Genomic DNA, 14,142 nt, shown 5'->3' on the forward strand with positions numbered 1-14,142 from the left:
TATATTATATTTAACAATGAAGTTAAGAACATCACATATATGCGAATCTCACACAAACCCGACCAAATTTTTTATTACATTACATGTTTAATTAGTTGTAAGAAGTCTAATAATGGAAAAATTAGAATAGATATCAGTGTATAGATATCGGTCGACTTAGATCGTGATATAAAAATTACTAATTTTTATGTTCATAAAACAAATTATTGTATTTTTTTTTGTCAGGAAAATTATTGTATTTGTAATATATAAAACTAGTGAATTAGTTTGTGGTTTGTGAAATAGGTGATGGAATGATTGTTGTATCTGCACATTTGAGTTGGTTCCGTGTAATACAAATTTCTTTGTAGTCTTTTAATTGAATAAACTAATTAATTTTAAATTAATTAGAAGAATTATATACGGATTTGCAAGACGCAACTACTATCCTGTATAACCCGTATACATCACTATCCCATACATCTCTCCTCAAAATCTTCAATTATCAAAACATCTCTCTCCACCGTTAGTAGACTTGTAGCACCCTCGCGATTTCCATCCGTGTTCCATCTTTATTTTTAATTTTACAATTAGTTTTTTTAATTTATATCAAATAAATAATAGATAATAAATAAATTTTTTAAAATCTAAATAAATTATCATAAATACTAGAATTTATAGCCATTTGATTATACTAACAGTCAAGAAAAATGTGTAGAAATCAATGAAAAATAAAGTTTACTTCTCGAAAAGATACTATAGGTATCTATTTGATACTTTTTATACTTTAATGATTCAAATAAGATCAAAAATAATAATTCACATTTTCTAGTATAAAAAATGACCTAGTTGATAATTAACCCTTTTTTAGATTGTGATATAAAAATTACTAATTTTTATGTTCATAAAACAAATTATTGTATTTTTTTTTTGTCAGGCAAATTATTGTATTTGTAATATATAAAACTAGTGAATTAGTTTGTGGTTTGTGAAATAGGTGATGGAATGATTGTTGTATCTGCACATTTGAGTTGGTTCCGTGTAATACAAATTTCTTTGTAGTCTTTTAATTGAATAAACTAATTAATTTTAAATTAATTAGAAGAATTATATACGGATTTGCAAGACGCAACTGTTATCCTGTATAACCCGTATACATCACTATCCCATACATCTCTCCTCAAAATCTTCAATTATTAAAACATCTCTCTCCACCGTTAGTAGACTTGTAGCACCGTCGCGATTTCCATCCGTGTTCCATCTTTATTTTTAACTAGTTTTTCTTGCCCGCGCTCTGCGCACTGGTGTCTTGATATTGTAGTTGGTTTTTTGTGGCGTAGTAAAATAATTTTTGTGATTAAGAATAGAAAATTAAATTATCAAATAATCCCAAATGAAGAATAAAATTTTAAAAAAAATATAATTCAAAAAAAAATAGTCCGGATGATAACCTCATAGTCTATAAAGAATTTGAGCATAATCTCAAATACTTATTACATATTATTATTTCATTAAAATCTAAATATTGTAGTACGATTATTCAGCATTCTTGGAGATGTTATAATCACAGATCTAGAAGCTATACATATCCATCACGATCAAGCCTGGAACAATATAAAAAATTTATAAATTATTCATCACGATTCTGTGTGAATAAATGAGCAAATCAAATAAATAACTATGTCATATGCTATATACCGCACATTAATTTAAATTAACATCGACTTTTGATATCGGTGTGTTGATAAAGCTGATATTTCTTGTAGTTGTATAGATTGTCACCAAACATGTTTGAGAAGTAAATGTATTTAGATGTGTATATGATTGTGACGAATGAAAATTATGATCCAACTTTCACACATTTGAACCTTCATACTTGCTAGAACCATGATCACCGCCGTTTCTAAATCGTCTTGATAAATATGAATCAAATATTCTGCGAGTTCTCCACTCAAGTCAACAATGATCTACATACCTGTACATGCATGTAATAAGTTAAAGTATGAAATATTTCTCAATTAATATTTTATAGTATATCTATTTATCATTTTACCTCCCATTACAATACATTACTATACCAAAAAAGTGTAACTGTAAATTTATATATTTCTTCAACGTAGCGGCAAAAATCTTTGTATATATGTTGTTACTGTAGCATATGCAATTTTATAGTTAGAATTGACGTAGGTATTTTATAATTGTAGATGTGCAGTTTTTTTTTTGTGAGAATAGAGATCTGCAATATATACAAAAACAACATTTCAATAAAAAGGAAACTAAATAAATAAGAGTTTTTGATTTATGTAGTTTATGTTAGTGGCAGATTTAATTTAGCGAGTAAAATAGTGAATGAGATTTTGTATTATAATATTTGAATGAGTATTCAAATTCAAAATCTATAATAGATAGAATTTATTTTTCAGAATTATCAATGACTAAAATGCATTTAAAATAGATATTTTTTCTGTTACAGTTTTTTGGTATAGTAATGTATTTAAATTATGTAATATTTTTTGGCATTGTACTGAATTAAGACATTGATTTTTTATAAAAAATTTAACTAAAAAATTTAACTATATTATAATATTTTTATAATGAATTACTTAACTAAACTATGATATTTTGGCATACTAATGAATTGTATCGTTTTGGGAATAGTAATGAATTATTTAACTAAATTTAAATATTTTGAAAGTGATATATATATATATATATATATATATATATATATATATATATATATATATATTATTTTTATACACTTTATTTTATCACAAATTAATAAATTGATAAAAAAATACGTTAGCAAGCTAGCAATTCAGGTCCTTCCGATCGAGTATCATCCATGAAATTTAGGTCTGATGTTCCATGTATTAGTCAGAATACAGGGTTTGTATTTCATCAAGCATTCAGAGATGACAATCAAATAACACCAATTAGTTATGTCAATTAAATACAAATGCTATAATGTATACAGAAATTCAGGGATAGTCAACCTACATATATAATTGATTCACTTCACTTGACATAAATACAATCTTTCTAAAAAAATATATAATATATATGTCTTTTATAAAAAATATAAATAGATTTCGTTTCCACACTTCATTTGATTAACAATTAAATAAAATAAAGACGTCTTTAATATAGAAGTAAACTAATTATATTGTTGCTACTTATATATGTTACCTAAATGGATAAGAGATCAAATTAATAAATTAAAATTATGGATTATAATTTACATACTGATATTTTAAACCGCATTGAAATTTAAAATTTGCAACGACTGCCATGTACTTAATTGAATCTGAATGTTTCCTAAATCTAGGGGATACGCTATACCTAAATTTACATGGTACATCTTAGTTGTTTAGCATTGAATGAGTAACTATATATTTTAATATTATCAAAAGAAATTGATTAATCATACTTGTGAATTATTCCATCTAACTTAAAAATCGAATAAATTAAAGAAGCATAATAGTAGATGCGAATTTTTTTTATGATATTATGATTTACAGTGAGATTAGAGATTTGCAACATATACAAAGACAATATTTTAACAAAAAAAAAAGTAAATAAATAAGAGTTTTTGATTTATGTAGTTAATGTTAGTAACAGATTTAATTTAGCGAGTAAAATTGAGAATGAGATTTTGTATTATGATGTTTGATGAGTATTGAAATTAAAATTTTGTAACCGATAGAATTTATTTTACATAATTATCAATGTCTAAAATGTATTTGTAATAGATATTTTTTGTTACAACCTTTTGACATAGTAATGTATTGTAATCTATGTGATATATTTTGGCAGAGTAATGCATTAAGACATCGAATTTTTAGAAAATATTTAACTAAAAAATTTAACTAAATTATAATATTTTTAAAATGAATTATTTAACTAAATTATAATATTTTGACATACGAATGAATTATATCGTTTTGGGAATATTAATTAATTATTTAACTAAATTTAAATATTTTAAAAATGAATTTTTTTTAAATATATATTATTTTTATACACTTTATTTTATTACAAATAAATAAATAAATAATACATAAAGAAGCCAGCAATTCAGATCCTTCAGATTGATTATCAACCATGGAATTTAGGTCTGTTGTTCCATGTATTAGTCAGAATACAGGGTTTGTATTTCATCAAGCATTGGGAGATGACAATTAAATAACACCAGTTAGAGTATGTCAATTAAATATAAATGTTATAATGTATGCATAAATTAAGGGATAGTCAACATAGATATATAATTGATTCACTTCACTTGACTTAAATATAATCTTTCTAAGAAAATATATAATATATATGTCTTTTATTATAAATATATCTAGATTTAGTTTATACACTTCATTTGATTAAGAGTTAAATAAAATAAAGACGTCTTTAACAGAGAAGTAAACTAATTACATCATTGTTACTTATATATTATACCTTAATGAATAAGAGATTAAATCAATAAATTAAAATCACGGATTATAATGATATTTCCATCCGCATTGAAATTTGAAATTTGCAACGGATACACTATACTTATAATGTTTCCTAAATCTAAGGGATACTGTAACATCTGGGATTATCCGTGTAACTATTTTGATGATTAGTGAATATTATATGAATTTCTGTGAATTAATTGTTTCCTGTCCTATTAATTTGGTTACGTATTTTTGATTAAATGTGAGGAATATCAATTTTTATATGCTCAGAACAAAATATAGTTTATTCATATATTTTCATATCGATTTATGTATTGTTATATGATTTTATGATCGATTTATGGATTTAATGGCGTATATTACATTTAATTATTAATTATTTTAATTTTTCGAAAACCGTCAACCCGTAACGGTACCGCGATTTTTCTTCCCGAAAATTTCGACAAAATTCACCTCTAGCCTAATTTGAGTATTCCGGACACTTTTCATGTTTTGACTTTTTCGATCCGGAGTACGGTTTGTTCCGGAGCCGGTCCGGCGGAGCTTATCGGTATTTTAATTATCGATAATTATCAGGTTGTCTCGATATACGTAAAAACCAGATATTTTGATTATTATATTATTTCTTTTATCGTAATACGTGCAAACGGGACCCGCATGCTAATGATCGATTAAAAAGCCCCGTTTTAATAATTATCTCGAAAACCAGTACCGATTGGACCCGCTTTATTAATATAAAGCTATTAAACATCGTATTTTCGTGTCATATATAATCCAGAGGGGTATTAATTATTCGTAAATATAAATAGTCTTAACCGTACTTTATTTCATTCGGGAAATCATAATACCAGTTAAATACGGGTTTATCGAGAGAGCGTTCTTCGTGTTCTTGGATTTAAACGAAGATTTGAAGGCGTTATCGGACTCGGATTTTGACGTTCAAGTACTCGAATCGAAGGTTTCGAGGCGTAGAATCATAATCTAGCATCAGTTTTAGTGCAGAAACATCAGGTAGGTTCGGATTTGAGGATTTAAATTCGAATTAAATAAGCTTAATTTAGGGCTTTTTGATTTTGATGTCTTTTATGTGTTTTGATGCTTGCATATGGTAGATAATCTCCTCCTGATCATTTTCATATATCATATGCATGATTTGGAGGTCGGTAACACTTTTAATTTTAGGTTTAATTATCGAATATAGAAATTAGGGTTTATAATCGCGATGAATGTTCTTAATTGGAATTGGGAACTTTTGATTTGTTGATTCTGGCCATAAATTGAGGTGTGCAATTGGTAGAGCACGTCGAGAGGAGTCGAATGGTACCTCGAATGCAGGTGTTGGAGGCTGGAATCGTCCCCGCCGGAGTTTGGAAGCTCAACGGCGGCGACGGAAGTTTGGACGGAATTGCCGGCCAAACCGCCGACCTCCTGCGTGATTGAAGGCCAGGGACGGACTCCTGGTGAGGTGGGGAAGCGATCTGCACCTTTTGGTGCAGAACGGAGGTGACCACCGCCGTCTCCGGCGGTCAGGGTCGTCGCCGGTGGTAAATTACCACCTGGTCCCCTGACTTTTGGAGATGGTGACTTTTGACCCCTGAAGTTTCCAAAGTTTGCAAATCAAACCCTGGACTTTTTAAAAGTTTTAAAAATGATTTATTTATTTAAATTAATTTCGGAAATTCTTTTTAATTATTTATTTTAATTTCAAAAATCTGTTTTAAATATTTACTAATTCAAAAATAATTCTGATTTAATTTATTAATTAATTTTAATTAGTAATTAATTATTATAATTAGTCAATTAATTTAAATATTAATTGATTAATTGTTTAATTAATTATTAATTGATTTTAATTGATTTATTAATTAGATTTAATTATTTTAAATGATTTTAAAATTCCAAAAAATAGTTTCGAGCTTTGGAATATTTTTCTAAAATATGTTTGAAGCTCGTTAATTGATTTCAAATGATTTCGGACTCGATTTTGAGTATTCAAAATTGATTATTTATTTATAAAATGATTCTTTGACCCGTTTTAATTCCGAAAAATGTTTTAAAATTCATATCAAATGCCAGAAAACTCCTTTTGACTTCAAACCTTCTTTGAAAGATAAATTTCATTGAATATCTTATGTGATATGTGTTATGTGATATCTGATTGATGTGTTACGTGTCTACATGAACATTATAAGATTGTTTTTGATATATCTTTTAATCCGTAAATCGGATTTGGGTAAAACGAAGGGTAGATAGAAGCTCGTTTCGAATGTGTGATGATGAGAATAGTATGAGATCACATATTAATAGATAATTGTTGTGATTAGCAGAAGAAGCGAGACGTAGAAAGGGAAAGCAAGTGGTGATAGAGTAGTATATCGAGCAAGTGCAATCGAAATTTGAGATCAACTATATAAGGCAAGTTCCCTGAAACTTTCCTTCAATTATACATTATATCTGTTGTGATTATTCAGTGAGCTTTCTGATTAAGCCCTGTGACCTATTGAAGTATAGCATGGATTGTTTATCCTATTGATTCTTGAACCCTCATCCAGATTCTTTGAGTTATAATATGGATTATTACCTTATTGATTCTTGAACCTTTGACCAGATTCATTGATACTTGCTATGAAACCTATTTTAATTGTAAACCTTCAATTCTTGAAACTTCTAAATGATTACCATTTGAACCTCATTTCATTTCAATGACATACCCTCTATACCTAAACCAGTTGATTTGAAAACCAATAATCTCTGCTATGACATATACCCTACAATTAGTTATTTCCTTCCAGTAACCTAAATTTCTTTGATCTTGAAGATATTCATTCATACTTGAATCGTTCTGTAAAACTAGAACCTTGTTTCATGCAAACAATGACCTTTGACATACTCTACAATCCAATCATGCTATATCCAATTCCTTGATAACTCATGAAGTTACTCCTCATTCTCATTATGAAATATCTTGAAGATACTCCTGAATTGCATTCTACTTCTGCTTCAAAGTTAAATCATGATATTAATGATTCTGCTTTATTGAGTTATATTGTTGATCATCTTGAATAATAATAGAATTGGATAGTTTTCTTAAATAGACCAAATGAATGGTCAGACCAGATGAGTGGTCGCATTAGGCCAACGTGTGCCTTGGATCCAGTAATCGAGCATGGCGGGGCCTGCTCGGGGTTTGTGTCTGACTGATCAGCAGCCTAACCTTTTATTTTTTTTAAAATAAAATTAAATATCCAATTCTAATTGATATCTTAGAATGAAGTTGATACCTTGGCTTGGTCCTATTAAACCCTGGTTATCACCAGTTTATCATTCATGTTTAAATTGATATTGTTATACTTGCTGAGCTTGTTAGCTCACTCTTGCGATACTTTATGTTCTTTCCAGTGAAGGCAGAGAAAGTTGGTAACGATGATCCTCAGGCTAGTGGTAAGGTCAGGATTCCAGGCTGAGAGACGGAGGGAGCTATTAGCAGCACTTGGCTTTTTATATATGTACTAGTTTGAGTAACGAGACACAAGTGATGTGTAAGCTTGTAAGAATTAAGTTTATATTTTGGGATTTGGGTTTGTAATAATTAAAGTTATGTTATGGCTTGTTTTATACTTTAACTTGTTGTGATCCATGGACAATTAAGGGTCACTGCTTATATTATATTAATTACAGGTTTATGTTATGTTGTGGACCCCAAACTTCTGACCCGGGTTTGGAGGGCGCCACAGATACGTTATACTTAAATTTACATGGAAACACATATTCTTTTCATTATTGTCATTGTATTTGTACTCAAGTCCTTTATGTTCTTATAAGTTTTTATAAAAATATTATAAAATACAAATTATGAAAATTTTATTATCTCTTTCAAAAACAATAGATAAAAAATCTAAAAACCCGTCAATGGTTAATTTAAATAGATCATGTGATCAAAACTATAACTTACTCCCTAGACAATACATGAGCCAAATGAGAACTTGCAATATAAAATTTATGACTAAAACAACTACTTCTCAATGAACTTGAGTGACTAAAAGTACCAACTTGCGAAATTATATATTCTCAAGATAATAAACAAAGACTACCCCCAATGTAAATAGGGAGACAATTACATTGACATCATTTCGTCAGACTTCTCCATCTCACGTGATGCTTCCTCAATGTTAACTGCATTGCTAGCCTCATCGTCTACATTCCTCACTCCCGTCTGACCATTTCAGATTTCTTTACTACTTCTTTTGTATTGAGAATCTGGCTGATGAGCTTTACCAAAGTTTCACACACCAAATAGTCTCCGCGTCAACTCTTTTGAATACCTGCTGCTCAAATCAATAATTAGTTGTTTGAAAATACTTTGAGATTGTTAAAAGAGCACCCAAACTTCCGTCATTCCTTTCGAGATGCTTGTTGACAACTGACAACTATCTAAGCAATTGTATCATACATACACATAAGTTATACATACATATGTAAATTCTAAAGATTGATATTAAATTCCAATAAATGATTTCATTTGTTATATAATCAATCTAAATAAGTATTAATAAAATTTTACACAAACTTGCACAGAAAAGGCTGAGATTCAATTTACCAAGTTAGACAACAAGATATCATTCTCCTTTTATTGACAACTCTAAAATTTGTATCAGATGAATCTGTATAGCCAGATTTGTGTGTTGCTAATATGATAACACCAAAAATCAGTTGAATGTAGTAGGAAATACGATGCCTTTAGGTTATTTGAGTCTCACGACTTGTCTCAGCCATGCTTTCTTCATTGTAATGTAGTTTCCTCGGTCTTTGATAGCTACAAATTGTAAAAAGAGATTCCATTAACATTCACATCCACATATCTTGTAAATTAAAAACATGTTTGAAATTTTAAAAGAATTGCTTACAGATATAGAAAAAAGAATGAAAATCTCAAACTATAAAGTCAAAAAAGAAAAAGAAAAAGGAAAACAAAGATGAATACAAACAATCAAAGATATGAGCATGAGGTCTTGATAACGGTTATATATATACCCACTCTCTACCAAATATATAGATATATAGACATATACATATAAATAGATATGAAATCAATCAAACAAATTACCATAAATAAAATCATTGTTTTAAATCTTGTCATACTATTGTTCAACGAAAGCTATAATCAAGGAAATTTGTATATCAAATTGAAGAGAGACAACCAATATGTGGACTTCTTGACGTGGCATTTTACGAATTATGTGGACTTCTTGACGTGGCATCATTCAGGAATTATGATATATATAGAAAATAGATAGATTTTACAATTTTTTTTAATTTATATCAAATAAATAATAAATAAATAAATTTTTTTAAATCTAAATATATTATCATAAATACTAGAATTCATAGCCATTTGATTATACTAACAGTCAAGAAAAATGTGTGGAACTCAATGAAAAATAAAGTTTACTTCTCGAAAAGATACTAGAGGTATCTATTTGATACTTTTTATACTTTAATGATTCAAATGAGATCAAAAATTTCCGAATAATTCACATTTTCTAGTATAAAAAATGACCTAGTTGATAATTAACCCTCTCTTAGATCGTGATATAAAAATTACTAATTTTTATGTTCATAAAACAAATTATTGTATTTTTTTTGTCAGACAAATTATTGTATTTGTAATATATAAAACTAGTGAATTAGTTTGTGGTTTGTGAAATAGGTGATGGAATGATTGTTGTATCTGCACATTTGAGTTGGTTCCATGTAATACAAATTTCTTTGTAGTCTTTTAATTGAATAAACTAATTAATATAAAATTAATTAGAAGAATTATATACGGATTTGCAAGACGCAACTGTTATCCTGTATAACCCGTATACATCACTATCCCATACATCTTTCCTCAACATCTTCAATTATCAAAACATCTCTCTCCACCGTTAGTAGACTTGTAGCACCCTCGCGATTTCCATCGGTGTTCCATCTTTATTTTTAATTTTACAATTATTTTTTTTAATTTATATCAAATAAATAATAAATAAATTTTTTAAAATCTAAATATATTATCATAAATACTAGAATTCATAGCCATTTGATTATACTAACAGTCAAGAAAAATGTGTGGAACTCAATGAAAAATAAAGTTTACTTCTCGAAAAGATACTAGAGGTATCTATTTGATACTTTTTATACTTTAATGATTCAAATAAGATCAAAATTTTCCGAATAATTCACATTTTCTAGTATAAAAAATGACCTAGTTGATAATTAACCCTTTCTTAGATTGTGATATAAAAATTACTAATTTTTATGTTCATAAAACAAATTATTGTATTTTTTTTTTGTCAGGCAAATTATTGTATTTGTAATATATAAAACTAGTGAATTAGTTTGTGGTTTGTGAAATATGTGATGGAATGATTGTTGTATCTGCACATTTGAGTTGGTTTTGTGTAATACAAATTTCTTTGTAGTCTTTTAATTGAATAAACTAGTTAATTTTAAATTAATTAGAAAAATTATATACGGATTTGCAAGACGCAACTGTTATCCTCTATAACCCGTATACATCACTATCCCATACATCTCTCCTCAAAATCTTCAATTATCAAAACATCTCTCTCCACCGTTAGTAGACTTGTAGCACCCTCGCGATTTCCATCCGTGTTCCATCTTTATTTTTAATTTTACAATTAGTTTTTTTAATTTATATCAAATAAATAATAAATAATAAATAAATTTTTTAAAATCTAAATAAATTATTATAAATACTAGAATTTATAGCCATTCGATTATACTAACAGTCAAGAAAAATGTGTGGAACTCAATGAAAAATAAAGTTTACTTCTCGAAAAGATACTAGAGGTATTGACAAGGCTGTCGCGTGCCTATCAAATAATAAAATATCTAACAAACCTCCTAATTATGTAGTAGGGTAAGTCAGAGTCGTTCCCACAGAGACAAACGTATCAAACACTAGTTATTCTCGATTTAATCCAACTAACAAGGAACACAATAAAAATATTGAGAGATTATTAAACTAATACAAATAAAATCTATAAAACAATCAACTAAAAATATCTAGAATCAAGTATCCCCACTAGCATGAATTAATGCAATTATGATTTTCTCCCCTAATTAATCAGATAAATTACCCAAGAGGAAAGATGCGCCCTATAAAATACCAATAACCTCTTCCGAGTATTAATGGCTTCTCTAAAATACAATCAAGCCTATTTCCATGGTATCATGCAATTTAGAGACATTAAACACAGCATCCTAACTTCCAAACAATTCCTTCTACCTATTTCCATGGAGAAGTTCATGTCCTTATTGGATAAATCACAACCATCTAAATCCAACTTCCGATGGTAGATAGATATTGGTTCAAACAATATACATAATCACGTCTGGCATGTTATTGTTAATTAGCACAACTCAATAAGCAAGAGCAAATAACATAATCAACCAGCGATCATCGAAAATCATGCATCAACCATAACTAGGGTTCAACTTAATCCCAGAATAAAATCTACTCTAGCATAATAAAAATATTAAAGAAAATAAAGATGGGTTATACAATGGAGTCTTCAATCCCGAAGTCTTGAAGAAGAAGAAGACAAAGTGTTTTTAAACTAACCTAATTATACAATACCCTCCTCTCCTAATGTCTATCCCTATAAATATATATTTGATTTTAATGCTTACAAGGAAAATACAAATCAGTTTCCCAAACGGAATTGGTTTTTTTCCAATGAAAATTCGCAGCAGATTATTCTGTCCTTTTTCTGGGCTGATTCTGTTGGATTTTGGATATTGGACCACCTTTGAATAATAGAAAATTCTCTTAGCTTCGCGTGGGCTGTAAGATCACCCAATTCCGACTTCTAGAACTCAAGATATGGCCCAAACAGTGAGTTAAGTGCAAACAATCCAACAATTCCGAATTTCCTTCAAATAAATCTCCAAATTAAGCTTTTTATTCCAATTTCCTCCAAGTTTAGGAACTCCTTGCTTCCTACAATAAAACATTAAAATCTATTAAATAAAAATCCAATTCAATACAAAATATAATAAATATGAGGAATTTAATCATATAAAATATATGTAAAAATATACTCTATCAGGTATCTATTTGATACTTTTTATACTTTAATGATTCAAATGAGATAAAAAATTTCCGAATAATTCACATTTTCTAGTATAAAAAATGACCTAGTTGATAATTAACCCTTTATAATTATTGACGTGCACCTTTTTGTCATTCTGCAGTACCAAGTACCACCAGCCAACATCAAGAAAGGAGCAGCAACAGTTTACATCTGTACGTAAACTGTTTAATTAAATATCCAGAGAGATATCTTACTTGATTGCACCAATCTCCACACCTGAAACAGGGTAGCTGAAATATTACATTCGTTCAAATCAGGAATCCCCGATCCACCGTCTGATTTATCGAAACAACATTCTCTTCTCGCTACTTTATTTAGACAGCTCCTCCTGTTTAGCACAAACTTTGCAAGGACAAGAATGTAATAGATAGGACGCCTAAACAGGCTCATGGCTCTAGCTCACAAGCAAAACCATGGACTTAGAGCTGTAGCCAGCGATGCATCAGTTCCACATCAAAATGTCCCCGTGGACATGATTGCTCTCTTCTTCTCCGATTGGCTGCGTTGGAAGCCATTCTTGTCCTGTCGATGGTGAGGTAAAGTCGAAGAACGCCAGGCCTCACATCACATTGTGGACCGCTACAGGGGATGCAGCCAAGGAATCTAGCACTTTGCCGCAATTGTTTTCTCAAGGGAAGGCTACTTGATTACTCGAATCAAGACAAATTCACTTGGGACAGTTCCTAAAAGCATCTTTTGAGCTAAAATCTGATGTTCAAAAGGGTTCTTTTAGATTTACCAAACAGTTTTTCTCCTTCTTTTTGTTGTTGCTGTACCAACAATGCCAAGCAGTGCAAAACAGTACAGGGTTCTTTTAGATTTACCAAACAGTTTTTCTCCTTCTTTTTGTTGTTGCTGTACCAACAATGCCAAGCAGTGCAAAACAGTACACAAGAGAAGGCAGCACCAACGATATGCTACGTGACTCCAGCGAATCAATTTTCATTCCATATTTTTAAAAAGGAGAAATAAGTAACATACTCCCTTCATCCCAAATTAGATGACCCCGTTGACGGGCACACAATATAAGGTTCATTGACCGCATAGCTACATGTCTTATTTTTAAAATTTTATTTTTTTCAAATTAAAATTAAAATATGAAATTTTCATTTACAAAAGAAAAAACAAAAAAATAAATTTCGGAAGTAGACGGTCAATGCATCTAAAGTTACGTGCTCAAAGTCAACTAGCTCATCTAATTTGGGATGGAGGTAGTATTTCCGTGCTGTGATCACTTTGAATCACATGCATGGTAAATTGTGGCCACTGGGCACAGTTGCGAATAATTGTAAATCAGAGCAGAGTTAAATATCACCATTCACCACTATTAGTCTTGAAATTCTAAGTGTTTTTTCTTTATCATTCTCATGTAAGAAGCCAACATCTTCGCGCATCAAATGATTAAGTTGATACATCTTACAGATGCAGATGATGTTGAAGTTGGGTTTGGATACCACTATGTTCAGTCCTATGAACAAATTGTAAGGAATATCTCCGCAGTCTCGATACCCATGAATACCTCCACCGCAGAAGTTAGTTTCAGAGAAAATATG

The sequence above is a fragment of the Daucus carota genome, chromosome 7 (assembly GCF_001625215.2).
Source record: "Daucus carota subsp. sativus chromosome 7, DH1 v3.0, whole genome shotgun sequence".
Classification (NCBI taxonomy): Eukaryota; Viridiplantae; Streptophyta; class Magnoliopsida; order Apiales; family Apiaceae; genus Daucus; species Daucus carota.